At 41.7% G+C, this 16,064-nt stretch overlaps 1 long non-coding RNA gene across 1 annotated transcript; it reads left to right on the forward strand.

Annotated features, from left to right (window-relative positions):
• Positions 1–1,881: 1,881 nt before the first annotated feature.
• Positions 1,882–10,660, forward strand: LOC138816259 (uncharacterized). The gene is made up of 5 exons (XR_011368596.1): positions 1,882–2,144; positions 7,745–7,890; positions 7,978–8,063; positions 9,375–9,512; positions 9,998–10,660. It is a non-coding gene; the product is annotated as an uncharacterized lncRNA (long non-coding RNA).
• The last annotated feature ends 5,404 nt before the right edge of the window (positions 10,661–16,064 follow it).

Raw genomic sequence — 16,064 nt, forward strand, 5'->3', positions numbered from 1 at the left:
TTCCATGCAGGACCTGACCAGCAAAGCAGGACCTTTATTCTTTACTCTGGATTTCTAGCCATGCAACAGTCTCTCTGCCACCTCAAACACAACTTTTATTGCTGATTGATCCTTGGTCGTCAGCAAACAAAAACTCCCCTAAATGAAGGTCTTTCCTGAGTTCTTGGGGAAGTCCCAGGATTCGCCTGAGACTTGTGAAACCTAGATACAAGACATCTGTCCTTTAAACTACATTCCCCTGCGTTTCTCTAAAAAAAAAGAGACAATAATATTATTTACTCCATGAGGCTGTTAGAAGAAGTAAGCAGTGCACATAAAATACTAGCCTAACACCTGGAATATTTTTAAGTTCAGTCAACATTAGCTGAATAACAATCATTATAAATGCCAAACCTGACTCTTAGCTCTAGACAAATCAGATCACTACCCCGATATTCCCCATCCTCTCAAACCCACAATTAAAAAGCACTCTTCTAAAGAAGAAGTACCAGCCATAGTAGTCCTACCACATGCTAGCTGTGTTACGTTGGACAAGATGCTCAACCTTTCTTGACTTCAGTTTCTTCTTCCATAAAATGGAAATCATAATTTTGTATTAACCCATACCATTGTCATGAAATTTATATAATGTAGAAATGGAGAGAAACTCCTTATTTGTTGTACTTTATTCCCATTCCCCTAAAAGTGTTAGTGGGGTTTTTTTAAGGACTTATTACTAATCTTTAATAAAGAAAGTACAAATTCATTAAGGATTTATCAGATTGACAGTCCCAAATCCCTTTCTTATGGTTCAGCTTTCACATTTTCATATGACACATTTATCTGCTCATGAATTTTTAAAAAATTCAACTCATATTAAAATGAAAATGTAAGAGTCCCATCCTTGCTAGCTACAAATTTTACTATTAGTCATTAAGAATGGAGCCACACCAACGGGTTGGGACAACGTAGTCAAAAGTACAAGGAATGTGTAGCTTGAGTTTGTGGATATTTGGGGGGGGGGAGGGAACAACCTACATATGATCCTTAAAGATCAATGTCTTGAAACAGTTGTACAACCTTGCAAGGAAAGCTTGCAACCCTCAAAATATCCTCTCATGGAACACACTGGAAACTCCAGTTTTCCTTAGCAGCCTGCTCTTCAGGCACTGTGTGAAGTGGAGAACACACATGACATCAGGGATAGAACATCTGAGCGTTAGATGCCCCGCGACCTGGAGACCATCTGACTCCCAAGTTTTACAGTTGAGGATTCTGATCCTGGAAAGAGAGAAGAACTTAACCCCAAAACACATACACACATACACACAGCCCAACTCCGTGGCAGGGGCTCAGCCAACCCAAGTAGTAGGTGGGGTTCTTACTGGATTTCAGTGTCCAGAGATAGTAGAGGGAGGCTCAGACCGTAGGATGAACAGTCTTTTCTGTCTGGGTCTCCTTGCCAGCTTCCCCCCTGCCCGCCCCCCACCCCACCCCAGGGCTGTGTGATGCAGAGAGGAGAGGAAGGATCCCCTGCCGAAGACCCTGGCCACGCGATGTGTCTGGGCGGTTAAAAGCGCTAGTGCCACTGCAGTTTCCTAGGGCCACGCAGTGGGTCCCCGCCCCGCCCGCGCCCCGGCCCCGCCCCGCGCCCCGGCCCCGCCCCGCGCCCCGCCCCGCGCTCCGCCCGCTGTCCGACAGTAACCCCGAGGCAGGCACGCCGCCGCCGTCGGCACCTTAGCCCTTTAGGAAGCAAAGCACCATTGTCCTTCCGTCGTGCACCCCGGCCAGGCTCTCCCGACCCGAGGACTAGGAACGTTCGGTTTGCACCCACATGGCTCGGGCCCCACTTTTCCTTTCGGGTGGGGGGTGGGGGTGCGCAGAGCTGAAGATGTAGGAGAAGGGGGAACGTGGACACCACAGAGGGAGAAAGGGAAACGCGGCGATCCGGCCTGAGATCGTGCCCGGGCCCGCCAGAACCCAGAAGCGAGGCACGTCCGCACAGCCCACACCTTTCATTTCAGGACGGAACTGAAACCAAGGAAAAATAAACGCCGGGGAAGCCCAGCTGCGCCCAGCCGCCTGCCGCTCTGCGCATGCGCCTCCGGGCTACAGCGTCTGACCTGGAGTTACCCCGCGCCCTGAGCCAGCGAACTAGGTGAAAGGTAATTAGAAGGCGCTGCGGCGGGCGACGGCCCAGGCGCGCATGCGCGGGGCTACTAGGCGCTCAGAGGCTGCCGCGCAACTTTCTCCAGGTCTGCTGTATGGGTGTTGACTGGGCCAAAGCAGAAGGTGATGGGTTGCTGACATCAAGCAGATGAGAAAATGAGGTCCCAGAACCCCGCGGGGGCATTGGGAGAGGGGAGAAAGCCATTGACTGGGCACCATTTGTGTACCTAGCGTGGTGCTTGGCATGATACATGTGTTCTTTTAATACACGTTGAAAGAGAAGTGATCTTCCATTTACAGAAGAGAAAACTGAAGCTCATTAAGTCCATGTAGCCTGTCCAAGTTCATTCAGTGGATAAAGGGCAGTAATGGCCCTTGATTCAAGGTGGGGTTTTGTCATGGATTAAATACACTACTTGAATCAACGCAGCCTTCTAGGTTTTACTCACTCAGTCTCTACCTGCAATCTGTGAGACACCGATGGCACTTGGGCTGTTACCTTATGGAAGCCAGGGACAGTGCTCCCTGCTCACAGTTGCTGTACTTGCTGCCAGGGTTGAGTTTATAAACTGAATGGACACACTTCCAACCCCACAGCTGCCTCTGTGTCTGGCAATGGGTGAAGTGACAGCTTGTTTGTGACTGTTCCCAGACAAAGGCTCTTCACATTTATTCAGCAACATACTTAGCACCCCCATTGGGATGTGTGCATCGCTAGAAAATAGGGCTGTAACTTCAGAGGGCGAGAATGCATTGGCTTCTTCATGACTTCGTCCATAGACAGTTCTTTCTCAAAGTTCTTCAGGCTGGAAGTTCAAAATCAAGGTGTTGGTAGTGATTCTTGCAAACTTCTGCCCTTCACTACATGTTCCTATGACAAAATGTGGGGAGGAAAGGAAAGGCATAGAGAAAGAAGGGATAGATACTCCCTCCGTAATAAAGACATAGACATCTGGGAGATCTCATGAATGGTGGAAGCTGTTTATCCCCTCTCCCATCTTGCTTTCCTGTGACACTAGGAGGACATCCCCCAGAGAGGGGAGGGACCCAATCACATTCCTCCACAGTCTCCTCCTCTCCTAAAGCATCCACCCAAAGGGAAATGCAAGGGAAAGAGAAAGGGCTTCAGCAAAGCAGGCCAGCCCTTCCCACCCTCATCTCTTTCCAAGAATTCTCCTCCCAGAGTATCTTGTAAGGCAATTGGAATGTCACTGCCTTGGTCCCCAAGACTGTGTTGCTCTTCAGAACGATTAAAACAAAGGCTGCAGTTGGGCTGTCTTTGCCCTAACATAACCCCATCTTGCTGCCTCCCTGAGGTGACCAGGGGAGATCATGTGCTGCCTGAGGTTGTCAAGATGCCTTGGTAAGCTGACAGCCTGCTGGTGTTGGCAGGAGGGAGGCTGCTTGGGGATTTACATCATTACCCAGTTAAGAGTCTTCTATGCTGAGAACTCTGGCCACACCAGGCCCTGTGCTAGTCATTTGTATTTAAATTCTGTAGTCCTCCACAGCCCCATAGAGTAAGTGCTATAATGTAGACAAGGAAACTAAGGCTTCAAAGAGGACTCCTAACATCACATAACTCATAAAGGCCTGGCTGAGACTTCATTCCTTTCACTGTTCCATGTGTTTAGATCCAACACTAACTGGGCTGGGAAAACTACCCATTGGTTCCTCCCTTTGTTCTTTAGCTGTCCCAGTAAATCTTCAATTAAAGGCAAGTGAAATCCATTCTTAACGATGATTCAGTGAGGGAGTACAGACAAAGGAAGGCAGGTAGGTGGAAGATGAGATTGGATAAGATTCAGCATTGTTCCTACCTATAGTATGATTAAATAAAGGAAGAAGAATAAATCAAGGTGTAAGGAGTGCAAGAACTTTTAATAGGAGATGCAAATATTTTAGAAAAACCATTTCTCAGCCTTAAGCTCATAGATAAAGTTTACAGTACTGTAAGAATCTGCAATTCTTCTTTTTGAACTATTGGCAAAAGGCTTACTGGCTCCAGAAAGTTACTGGTAAATACACAAAAAGTAAATGCCACAAAGTCCTGGGCAACATCCCCTCACTATTGAATTGATTCTCACAGGCTTTCTATGTATGATTTGTGCTCTCTGCCTCCAGGAGAGGTTTCTTATTCAATTCAATAAAGGAGAAAACTGTTTATGAGGCACAATATAGAGTAATAAAAGTATATGATCCTTAATCTCACCTGGGAAAACGTAAAACTTGAAATCAAAAGTCCTATGTTAGAGTCCTGGAGTGCATGGTTCAGCATGGTATTCTCAGTTTTTTAATTTATAAAATAGGTGCCAAAAATCAGAGTAATTTTAAACAGAGCTAGCCAAGTTAGTCATATACAATATATAAAGACACAGGTGAGGGTTGGAGCGGATACATGCAAATACTTTTGATTTAATTTAATTCCAAGAGAGTGTAGGGAGCGTTGCCTTATCAGGGCACTAACCCTAGCCCTTCCAGGAAAGAAGGAATGGAATGGGCAGCCATACATTTGAGATCTCAGGAGGTTTCTGGCATGGAGGGAGTTAGCAGGCACCAACTTGGCCTTGGGTCTGAGCTTTGGGCCTTTTCTACCTCTCTACCATACTGAGCTATGACTTGACTCCCAAGGCTGCAGGAGGAAGCAGCATCCCAGAGCAGAGGAACCCACCGAGAACACTTCAGTTAATGTTCTCACTATACCACTGCCTTGCTCAAGTCTTGAGTCACTGCAGCCAGCATTCACTGAGCCTTTGCTGGGTGGCAGACCCTAGGTACAAATGTAGAATAACTAAACAGAGAATGATCTGAGGGCTTAAGAGCAGAAGAACCCAGTACTAGGAAGGTGACATTTCCCAAGGAGATGTTTTTGGGTGGGATGCAAGACATAGATCCTATTTCACCTAAGACAAAACTAACAAGCAAACACAAGTTTATATATTTAGGTTGAATGGAATCCCACACTGGCCACGGGACACACTTTTTTAAATTTGTCAAGAGACTTTAACGAGCTGCAAAGAGGAAAAACCATAGGAGATGCCTGTTGGTCATCTTGCAAGGAAAGGGCAGGGTAAGACTTTGCTGCCCAAGAGTTGATTGTTTACCCAGACTCAGGTACTGGCAAGTCATCTCCCTCTGGTCTATAAAATGCCTTATTTGGCACCTACTGGAGAAGATGATAAAGTTACATAAAGATGCTCGAAACACAGTAAGTTCCAAAGAAATAGAAACTTCTTCCTTCCCTACTTAGAGTCAATAACTGATCAAAAGTCAGAGCTCATTCACTTGCATTGCACACAGACCCTTTGAAAATGATAGGCTCAAGAGAGGCCTGCAATATGCAATGGGGAAAGAAAGGGGTGAGGGTTGAAGGTAATACGAAGCAAATTCTTTCGATTTAATTTAATCCCAACAGAGTATTGGGAGCATTGCCTTATCTGGGCACCAAGAGGAAAGGAAATAGACTGGGCCTCCTGATCCCTCAGAAATGTCTGTCTTTTCCCCCAGAAAACTGGTTCAAGCATTGGTCCCTTGGGATGAAAACAACCCTGTTAATTAAGCACAACCCCTTTTTGTCTGAAGACTGTAATTACCCTTCCATGTAGATGACTGGCCTTGAGACTTGTCTTGCTCCCAGGGGTACCCTGCCAGGGTTCAGACTCCTCAGGGTAGACATCCAGAAGGTCTTGGGATCTTCAAGTCTGCCCACAGAGGACACCGCTGGTCTGCTTGGAGGGTTGTTGTAAATCATTAGTGTGAGCCCTAGTTCTTCCTTGAGCCATGTGAATGTTGCAAAGATAACACAGAGGAGAGTGGAGCCTCTAAGTCATCTCCTGAATAGTCCACACACTGAAGTGGCAAGGAAACACGCAAGTCTAACTCAGTCTTCATTGTCCTTCATATTCCAGTTCATTGTAGGGAATGTATGGGAGATTTTAATTCCCAAAGAGTTCTTTGCAGAGTTAATTGTTCCAGGAGAAAGGATTGTCAGGGCGATAGAAAGGGAACAATGCATTTGGATCCAAACTCAGCCTATTTGAACAGTCTAATGTTCCTTTGGGAGAAGCAAAAGGCGGTGTTGTGGGAACTTTGAAGGGAATCAGGTGAACTAGGAGCTCAGCTATGTTTCTGTGCATTAGGAAGCGCGGCCTTTGTTAAAACACTTCCTTTCTTTTTGCTGAGCCTGTTTCCAAACCTATACACTGAGAGATTTAGTCAATCATGAGGTTCTCTTTTAAGCATTAATCTCTTTTAAGCAATCAGTCTCATAGTGATTTATAGTTAATGCTACCTACCTCCGAAGAAAGAAGGGTTTTAAAGCCAAAAGCCAGAATTTGCAGAACTTCTGATAGCATTGATATATTGAAATTTGCATACAGACACACATAGACATCAATTGTAACACACTACCACTAGGCCCCTAGCTACTTAGGAGGCTGAGATCGGAGGATCACAGCTCAAAGCCAGACCAGGCAGGAAAGCCTGTGAGACTCTTATCTGTACAAAACTACCAAAAAAGCCCTAAGTGGAGCTGTGGCACAATGGTGGAGTGCTAGCCTTGAGCAAAAGAAGCCCAAGGACAGCACCCAGGCTCTTAGTTCAAGCCCCAGTATCAGCGCGCCTGCGCGTGTGCGCACACACACACACACAGAGGAAATAGTAAAATCTAATACAAAAAATATACTTGAGAACAATTACAGTATTATTTAGTTCTTTACCAATAGTTTAATTAAATTTAAATTTTTGCTAATTTTATTTCTACCACCGAAGCCATACTTCCAGCTCTGCTTTTTGTTGTTTTTTTTTTTTTTATTTTGAAGATGGAGTCCAGTAAATTTTTCTGTCCCTGCCCAAGCTGTCCTCAAACCTTGATCCACTAGAGTACAGACTCCTATATAGCTAGGATTACTGAGTGAACCTCTGACACCCACCAAGACTTTTTAGTTTTTAGTAGTATTAGGGCTCGAATTTTATAATATATGTGTGTACATGCTCACATGTGTGTGTGTGTGTGTGTGTGTGTGTGTGTGTGTGTGTGTGTGTGTGTGTGTGTGTGTGTATGGTGGTGGTCATGGGGTTTTGAACTCAGGACCTGGGCACTGTCCTTGAGCTTTATTTGCTCAAGGCTAGTATTCTACCATTTTTAGCCACAGCTCACTTCTGGTTTTTCTAGTGGTTAACTGGAAATAAGAGTCTCACAGACGTTTCTGCCTTCACTGGTTGTGAATTGCAATCTTTAGATTTCAGCCTCTTGAGTAGCTAGGATTACAACCAGCTCCCAGCTTGAGTATATTTTTAAAGGAGGCTAAGACATTTTATTCAAGGTTACTATTGTACAAACTTTTATCAGTTAGGAAAAACAAATTTCCTTGCTTGTGTAGTAGATAAGGAATGGGGACCTTTAAAGTCAATAGCTAGGAAGAAAAATGAATACATTTATGAATGACCTCTTTAACATGGATACAATCAAGAAATACTTGACTAGTGTAGTGAACACTGTTGGTGCCCCATCCAGATTTCCTGTAGCTCTGTCACCTGTTTTTCCATCAGCTGCTCTGCGTTAAGTGCTACGGGCTTACATGTCTTTCTTTTCCAGAAATTTCCCCCTATAGAAAGTGAGCTGACTTCCTGAGAGGGTGTTTGGTTTCCACACCACCAGCCTACAACCAAAACCCAACTGACTTAGAAGACCTGGCCCTCTCCTTAGGGTGAGACCACCTCTGTAGAGCAATGTGTGCTTGGGTAAGGCTGTGGCTAGACTTTGAACTAAAATAACATCTTTGCTTAATTTCTCACCCTGTCCTACTCAACTCTCCTCATTCTTTGCAGGATCTTTTGGCAAGCACTATCTTAATAAATACACCCACATTCTTGTTCTGGGATTCTGCTTCTATGATACTTGGCAAGACAAGAAGGTATTGTTATTCACTGACCAGTAATGAAATCTATTTCATTTGTTCATTAATTAATTAATTAATTCATACATTCATTTATTCAATCAAGATATGTGGAATTACTTACTACAAGTCAGACTTGGAGACTTAGAGAAACCTAAAATGAAGAAGAAGATATTGTCTCTGTAGTAAACTGCAACTTATTTATTTTGTACTAGGGAAACATATAGGGTAAATAAAACAACCAACATAATAGTTAGATTAAAATAAACAATTTAGTAGTTAATAATTGAGTACAATTTCTTGGTAGGCTCAAGTCTTGTAAAACCTCCAGTCTTCAGAAAGCAAGTGTGTTCAAAGATTCTTGAAACAGACGGAGATGTCTGACCAGTACTGGGCTAGATAATTATATGATAGCCAAATCCCCTCCTAGTTTTAAATGTTCTGTGAGACAGAGAAGGAAATAGGGATATTTAGAAGAAGAAAAAAATAACTCCATGAAACATCATACAAAGTGGTACATTTATATTCTGAGAGTAATCAAAATATTATTTCTTTGTCACATGGTAAAAGAAGTTTTGTTTTAAAAACTGATAATCCCATGAGATTCAGGAGACTTGACTATTAAGAAATTTTAAAGTCAAAAGCAAAAGGGCCTTAGAGATAAACAGTTTTATGATTTTCTTAAACACATTAATGTTGTGCTGGAGAATGAGCACAGAGTTCTTATATAAGAACTATCAAAACATCTGAGCTACTTTACAAACATTCTCTTCATTCCTTGTAGCAATCTATCTGCATGTTTGGTGACTAGGACAAATATATGGTCAATATGGAGTATTAACAGAGTATTTAACAGTAAGGAGTCACAAATAAAAGTGAGGGCATCTCTCTTACCTCTCTACCAGCCATTTCTAGCATCATTCAGGCATGTGATGGAAGCTGAGCAAACATTTTTGCGTTTGAAAAAATTCACCAGTTGCTACCGAACCCTGGTAAAATCTCTATTCAGCTGCCCCATGTCCATAAGCTAACTATAATAGAGTATGATGACACCCAGTGCAATTAATCATAAATAGTCACACATGGCTATCCAACTTAATTGCAGCTCAGATGTTTCTCATAAATTTGTCTATGGGAACTACAGTCCTACTGTTGTATTCCAACTTTACTTATCTTTTAATCAGCTTTACTAATCCTTGGCCTATTCTAAGAGAGTTTATATTATAGTATGCACATATATAATGACTTGAGATTTTTATCCTGGCATTCATGATGAATTGAAACTATGCCATATTTAATGTTATTTTTTTTAATCTGTCTTTTATCTAGAGGCTGGTGAATGACTTCTAATAACCCTGACTGATTTAACAATGGGAGCAGCTCAGCCCTCCCCCTTGTGCAATGCGGAAGTGGTTTGCTGAGCAGGCCGACACAAAAAAGGTCAAAATTGTGCTGTGCATTATATGGGTGAGTCACATCCCTTGCTCTTTGCTCAGGAAGAATGGTGTCTTAAATAAATGAGGGAACACATGAGCCAGACGCTGGGGCTGGGGCTTTGGAGGCTGCAGCTCCTGCAATCATATGACCGCATTTGCATAAGGTAGTGGGAAGGTAAATTAAAAAGAAAAGGAAAAAAAATGCTTGCAAATAGCTATGATTCAGGGCAGAATGTGGTTAGAGCACTCAAAAGTTCCCAACAGAGAGGGAAAAATGATCTCTAGTTAGACAATGTACAGTTGTCGGCTCGGGGTGTGGAGGGGGACATGTGGACTAGAATTCCCACTTTCTATAAATATTTGCTGAGTTCTGCTGCTTGCAGACCCTGGGCCAGGCCCTGGGGACTCGACAGGAAAGTAGCACATCTGTATCCTGGGAACAGCTCTCAGCCTTGGAATGGAAGATGAACTCATAAAAGGAAAAATCTCAACTCACTCTAGCAAATACACTTTTAGGTTAAAGAAGAAAATTCCCCTGGAATGCAGAGGAGACAGAAACAAGTTCTGCTTGGGGACCCTGCAAAGACTTCTCAAAAGAAGGGGGAAAAATATTAGAATTTATAAAAGAACTGACATTTAACCGCCTGCCTAAAGCAAGCGCTGTGCCTGGGCCCTACATGCGTGGTCTTAAGTCTCACAAGAATCACGTATTAGTCTTCCCAGTTTACCCACAGGAAAACTGCACCTCAAAGGTTCAACCTGAAAGCTGCCCAACGTTGCAGTGCTAGTAAATGAAGAAATGGAAACAGAATACACGTTCTATTAGTTATCCCCAGTAGTCCAAAGGGTATGGGAAAAAAGTAGAAGAAAAGAATTTGTGAACTAGGAGAAAAATAGCTCAGGCTTTAGAGCCTGGAATAAGGAGAGAGAAAAAGAGAAACAGAAAATGAGAGAAACAAGATGGAAGGAAGGAGAGGAAAGAGATGAAGAGGAAAGGAGGGAGAGAGGAGAAGGGAGGAAAAAGAAAGAGAGAGAAGGAAGAAAGTGAGGGAGACAGAGAAGAAAAGGAGGGAAGGATGAGAGGAAGGAGGAGAGGGAAAGAAGAATAAAGACAAAAATAAGAGAGAAAGAAAGGAAAGGGAGAGAGGAGACCTAATAGAGAGAAAGCATGAAAGAGAAAGAGAGGGAAGGAAGGAGGGAAGAAGGGAGGGAAGGAAGGGAAAGGAAAGGGAGGAGGGAGTGAGGAAATGAAGGGAAGGTGGGAGGGAAGAAAGGAGGAAGGAAAGAAGAGAGAAAGAAAATAAAGAAACTAAGGGAAAGGAAGAAAGGAATTTGTTCTAACAGTTGAATCCCATGCCAGGAGTCAGACAGGATAGTACATGGTTTCATAGCTTTTGTGTCTCCCTCAAAGTTCATGCATTGGAGACTTTGTCACCAGGATGGCCCAAATGGGAAGGAATGAAACCTTTAAGAGGTAAACTCTGGGGCCAGGTGCTGGTGGCTTACACCTGTAACCCTAGCTACTCAGGAGGCTGAGATCTGAGTATTGCAGTGCAAAGCCAGCCCAAGCAGGATAGTCGTGAGACTCTTATCTCCAATGGACCACCAGAAAACCGGAAGTGATGCTGTGGCTCAAGTGGTAGAATGCTAGCCTTGAGCTGATAGAGCTGAGAGACAGTGTCCAGGCCCAGAGTTCAAGCCCCAAGACCGACAAGAAAAACAAAAGAGGTGAAATCTAGTCCTTGTGTACCCCTTGAGTTCTCAGGATTTTGTTGTTATAATGGGAGCCCCTCCCCTTCTCTCTCATCCTAGACTAACATAGAACCACTTGTCTCCTTCCTATGCACAGTAGGCCATGGGTCCCTGTATTGAGAGACAAAGCAGACAAGGAACAGCCAACCTGCATTATGCCATTTGGCCTTTCAAATTCCAGAAGTGTTGAGGGAAATAAACCTTTATTCTTCATAAACACCTGTGTCAAGTATTTTGTTACATGCATGGAAATCTGACTAATACACAGCTTAGATTTTCTAGCTGTGTAACAGTTTGGAACAGTGTAGTGTAAGTATATGCAACATATATGGATTATATATATGTATACATACCATTTGCCATTAGTTTTCCCCATTGTATATTTGACATATGTGCCATAATAAGATTTGAGATGTGTTTATAAAATTTTAGTACTAAAAGCAACTAAAAACCATTAACACAAAGAAAGAGGGATAAGAAGTGATGGGGAAGTAGAAGGCGGTATTTAGCGATACTGTGGTGAACTCAGGGCTTCACATTTGCTAGGCAGGCATTCTACCACTGGAGCCACTCCATAAATTCCCTTTTGATGGTGGTATTGGGATTCTGAACTCAAGGTTTTGCACCTGTTAGGCAGGCATTCTACCTCTTGGGGTATGTCCCCAGCCAGGATGGCAATAATGCTTGTTGCACAAATCAACAAAGACTTCCCTCTGAAGGGATGGATGGGTGTTTAAAGTCAGTGGATTTTATTGCAAGTGTGGAAGCAAGCCAGAATATGTTAAAACTATAAGTAAGAGTTTAAAAATAACCATAGACACTTAAATGAAAGCCTGACTACAAATATTATTTTCTTGCATTTCCTCTCTAGTATTTTCCTATGTATATAAATAATGTAAAGAAAAATGTTTTAATATCTTACTCTTCCAAACATGTGATCACAGTGTAGAGGAGTTTAGATGAGTTTGTTTTCTACTTTTATAACTTAAAAAAATAGGATTTCATACATTTCTCAGGGAAAACTAGCAAGCATAGTACAAAGAGTCCTCATCTACACTTAACCAATACATTTGTTTAATCTGACACATCATTCCATCTATTGATTATACCTAAATTGCCCCATTACTTTGTATGAACCCATCCCCGGTAGGTGCATTTGCTAAAAATAAGGATATTCATTTTCTTATAAAACCACAGCACAAGTATTACAACCAGAACATTTAATATTATGTAATTCATAGTCCACAATCTCTATTCAGATTTAATCAGTCATCCCAGCAATTATCTTCTTCATTGCAAAGCAACTATCTTAGGGATCCCCATTATATTTAATTCTCACATCTCTTTAATCTCCTCTCATTTGAAATAGTTTTTCACCTATGTTTTGTGTTTCTTGACCTTGACATTTTCTTGATGAATACAGCCAGCTCTTTTGTACCATGTCTCTTGATTTGCATTTGTCTGATTGTGTTCAGGGGTTGCCATTTTGGCAGAATACCACCACCTTCTCAATGTATTTCACAGAAAAAAAAAGTGTTTTCAACTTCGTTAAGGTGGAATCTGCTAGTGCTACCCACTACTGTATCACTTTGACTCCCTTTGAAATTAGAAAGTGATGCATGGAATTTTGAAACTGCATACATTTTTTATTCTTCATTAAACCTTTACCAGCTGGTTTTACATCCACTAATGACATTCCATCTTCATCATCCTGCCTGTATTTGTTCATTGGAATCCTACTGAAAGAACCTTCTTCCTTCCTTATTTTTATTTATTACTTATGAATTCATTTATTGATGCTAGTATGGTCTCATAGATTTTAATTTTATTTAATGATTTATAAGCCATTATTATCATTCTTTGTTTTGATGCATGCATTGTTCCATATTTATCCCACGGGAGCTCTTTAAGTTGTCTTCAGTGTCCTTTTGGCTATGTTTCCTCTGTCCTTTAAGAATTCCTTACTTTCTAGTATACCAGGCCTTAGGTTTGCCTTGTGCCTTCCTGGCTTAGCTATTTCCCCATAAGCTCTGGTTCCTTTCATTGGAGAATGGGATTTAGATACCAAGGTGTTGGTGCTAGGTATAAAACCAAGTGGAAACCTCAGCAAACCTTCTAGTTTCTTCTGTTTGAGCAGTGCTAAGGATTGAACATGGTGCCTCACTCTTGCTTGGCAGGCATTCTACCACTTGAGCCACACCTGCACCATTTTTTGAATTGGTTATCTTCAGAGTTAAGGTCTCCCTTTATGCTCAAACAGGTTTGGGCTGTGATCCCCCTACATGTGCTTTACCGTATCACTGGAGATGCTCGACTCTTATAACTGGAGTAATAAACACATGCACGTTACCCAATCTATGGTTGAGATGGAGTCACAAGACTTAGACTTGCCTTGAACTGTGATCTTCAGTCTCCTGATTTTTGCCTCCCAGGTACACTCTAGACCACTCATTCGTAAGCCCTTTTTTCAAGAGCAGAAAAAATGACTCATTATCTTCCATTTAGTTACTCATTGGTTTACAGTACTGGCTAACTGACACCATTCTAAAAAGCAACTAAATTGACTACAGAATATTTACTTATAATTTTTTAGGTATATTTATGTATGCCATATTGACAGTGAAGCATATCAACTTGGATGTGATAAGGTTACAACACTTTCCAGTATCTTCATTTCTACCACAAAGGAGTAATTTCTTATGTTATAGAAACATGAATTTTTAAGTTGGCAATTATTCTATAGTGTGGATGTATTATAATTGATTTTCCCTATTCCTTATATTCATTTTCAATATTTTTCTATTAAAAGCAATACTGCCATGAATATCATATTCACACTATTAAAAAGAACATAGTGTCTCTGTATGCTCTGGTTCAGCAATGAGTCTTTCACTTACAGAGTTACTGTTACAGGAGCTAATCCAACTTTCACAATTTTAAGAAAGCATTCTTGTTATTCCTATAACTAAATTGATTCTGGCTCAGGCTATTAATTTCCTAAGATCACTACAACAAATTACTACAATCTACCTATCTTAAACCACTAGGAATTTGCTTACTCACAGCTTAGGAGTGCAAAAGCTGAAATCAAGGTTTGGTTTAGATGGTTCCTTCTGGAACCCTCTCCCCATGTCTCTTTCCTAGCATCTTGCTGCTCTAGTTCTTGATGCTCCTTGGCTTTTAGCCACATCACTCCAATGTTCCACTCTGTCATCACATGGTTTTCTTCTGTGTGTCTTTGTATATCCATGGCTCACTCTAACCCATTATTACCTCATTTTAATTTAACTAATTTTATCTGCCTAGATACTATTTTCAAATAATGTCACACACTGAGGTTATCAATTATGGACACTCAGGGTACAGGAAAGCCTCCTTTGCAACTCCAAATCCCTTATCTAAATTCTCATAACCCAACTAGATTTTCAAATGGAAATACCATGTGTAACCCTCTGTTAAGGTCTGGAACAACACCCCATAATCGGGCATATGACTGCCTTTCCAGTGAAGTACATACTTATTTCAAGAGATATAAAGATAATAGTTTATGTTATATGTATCCAACCTTGCTTCCAAATAAAAATAAAACCATTTTCAGTTTACAGAGTTTGGGGGATTTGAGCATTGCAGATTCTGTGGTCCTGAATGTGGGCTCATTTCCATGCATCAATATGAAAAGCCCAAATCAGAAGACCATCTCCAGTAGCCAAATACATTATCTTCCCTAGCTCCAAAGTCATTTCTACCTAAGTAATATTTGTCATGCATTACACAGTTTTCTACTCCTCAGGTACTTTTGTAAATTCTCAAGATAAGCAGCATCTCATGTATCCACGAAGCCATTCTAGACACTTGCAGGTAGCTAATTTGACCACGAATCTTGAGCTGAGGGTCAGCATGTAGAAATCTATCTCTGAGATGACCACCTCCTTCCTAAATGATACCTAGCCTGTATCCCTGGAGCCAGACAAAGCCAAGTCTCACCTCATCAGCTCCCCTGAGTCCTCATTGCCAGACTCTAGCATGTACTGAATCCAATGATGCTTTCGGGAAATGAGAAGAAACATGTGACTCCTTTGTGTGATAAACTTAGTTACAGGTTGTCCCCAAAAATGTTAGAGTGTATAAAAAGAACTCTTCTAAGTTGTTCTCAAGTTATACTTATGGTTTAGGGTGGATTGCTTAGTGTACAGATGCTCCTCACATGAGCATGGGGTTACAACCCAACAAAGTTGCCATTTATTGAAAATATCATAAATCAAAATGCACTTCATCAACCTTAATATATAACAGAAAGAGAATGTCCAACAGTCAATACGTTTATTTTAGAATAACATAGCAATGTGATAGGAAAGCGCATGACACAGTAAACTTTGAGCATATTCGGGGAGGTTTTCAAAGACACAATGAAGAAGATTGCATAAGTTGTTTTGAAGCAATTGTCCTTGGCTACACATATCAGTAACATTAGTATGCTCCATGTTTAGACAGGCTGTTGTGGGGCAAATACCTTTGCAGAAATATTTGTGATGTGAAGTTGAATGGCCTCTGTGCAAGGTTATGGCACTGGAAGAGTTGTTTTTTAATGATGGTTATTCTATCAGGGATAGGGGTGTGAGATTCACTCCTTCATAACCTTCCTGCATTATTTATTCATTTTATCAAGGCTTCATGTAAAGAGCTTCATTTTGGAGTCGTAGTGAAACTTGGTGGCTTCAAACAAGACAAGCTTATTCTCTAACACTTCTGGAGCTTAGAAAGTTTGGGATGTGTCACAAAGGAGAACTCGAGGATTGAAGAGTGCCTTTCTTTGTGCATACAGGAGAGAACC

The sequence above is a fragment of the Dipodomys merriami genome, unplaced genomic scaffold (assembly GCF_024711535.1).
Source record: "Dipodomys merriami isolate MVZ:Mamm:240054 unplaced genomic scaffold, mDipMer1.0.p SCAF_11, whole genome shotgun sequence".
Lineage (NCBI taxonomy): Eukaryota > Metazoa > Chordata > Mammalia > Rodentia > Heteromyidae > Dipodomys > Dipodomys merriami.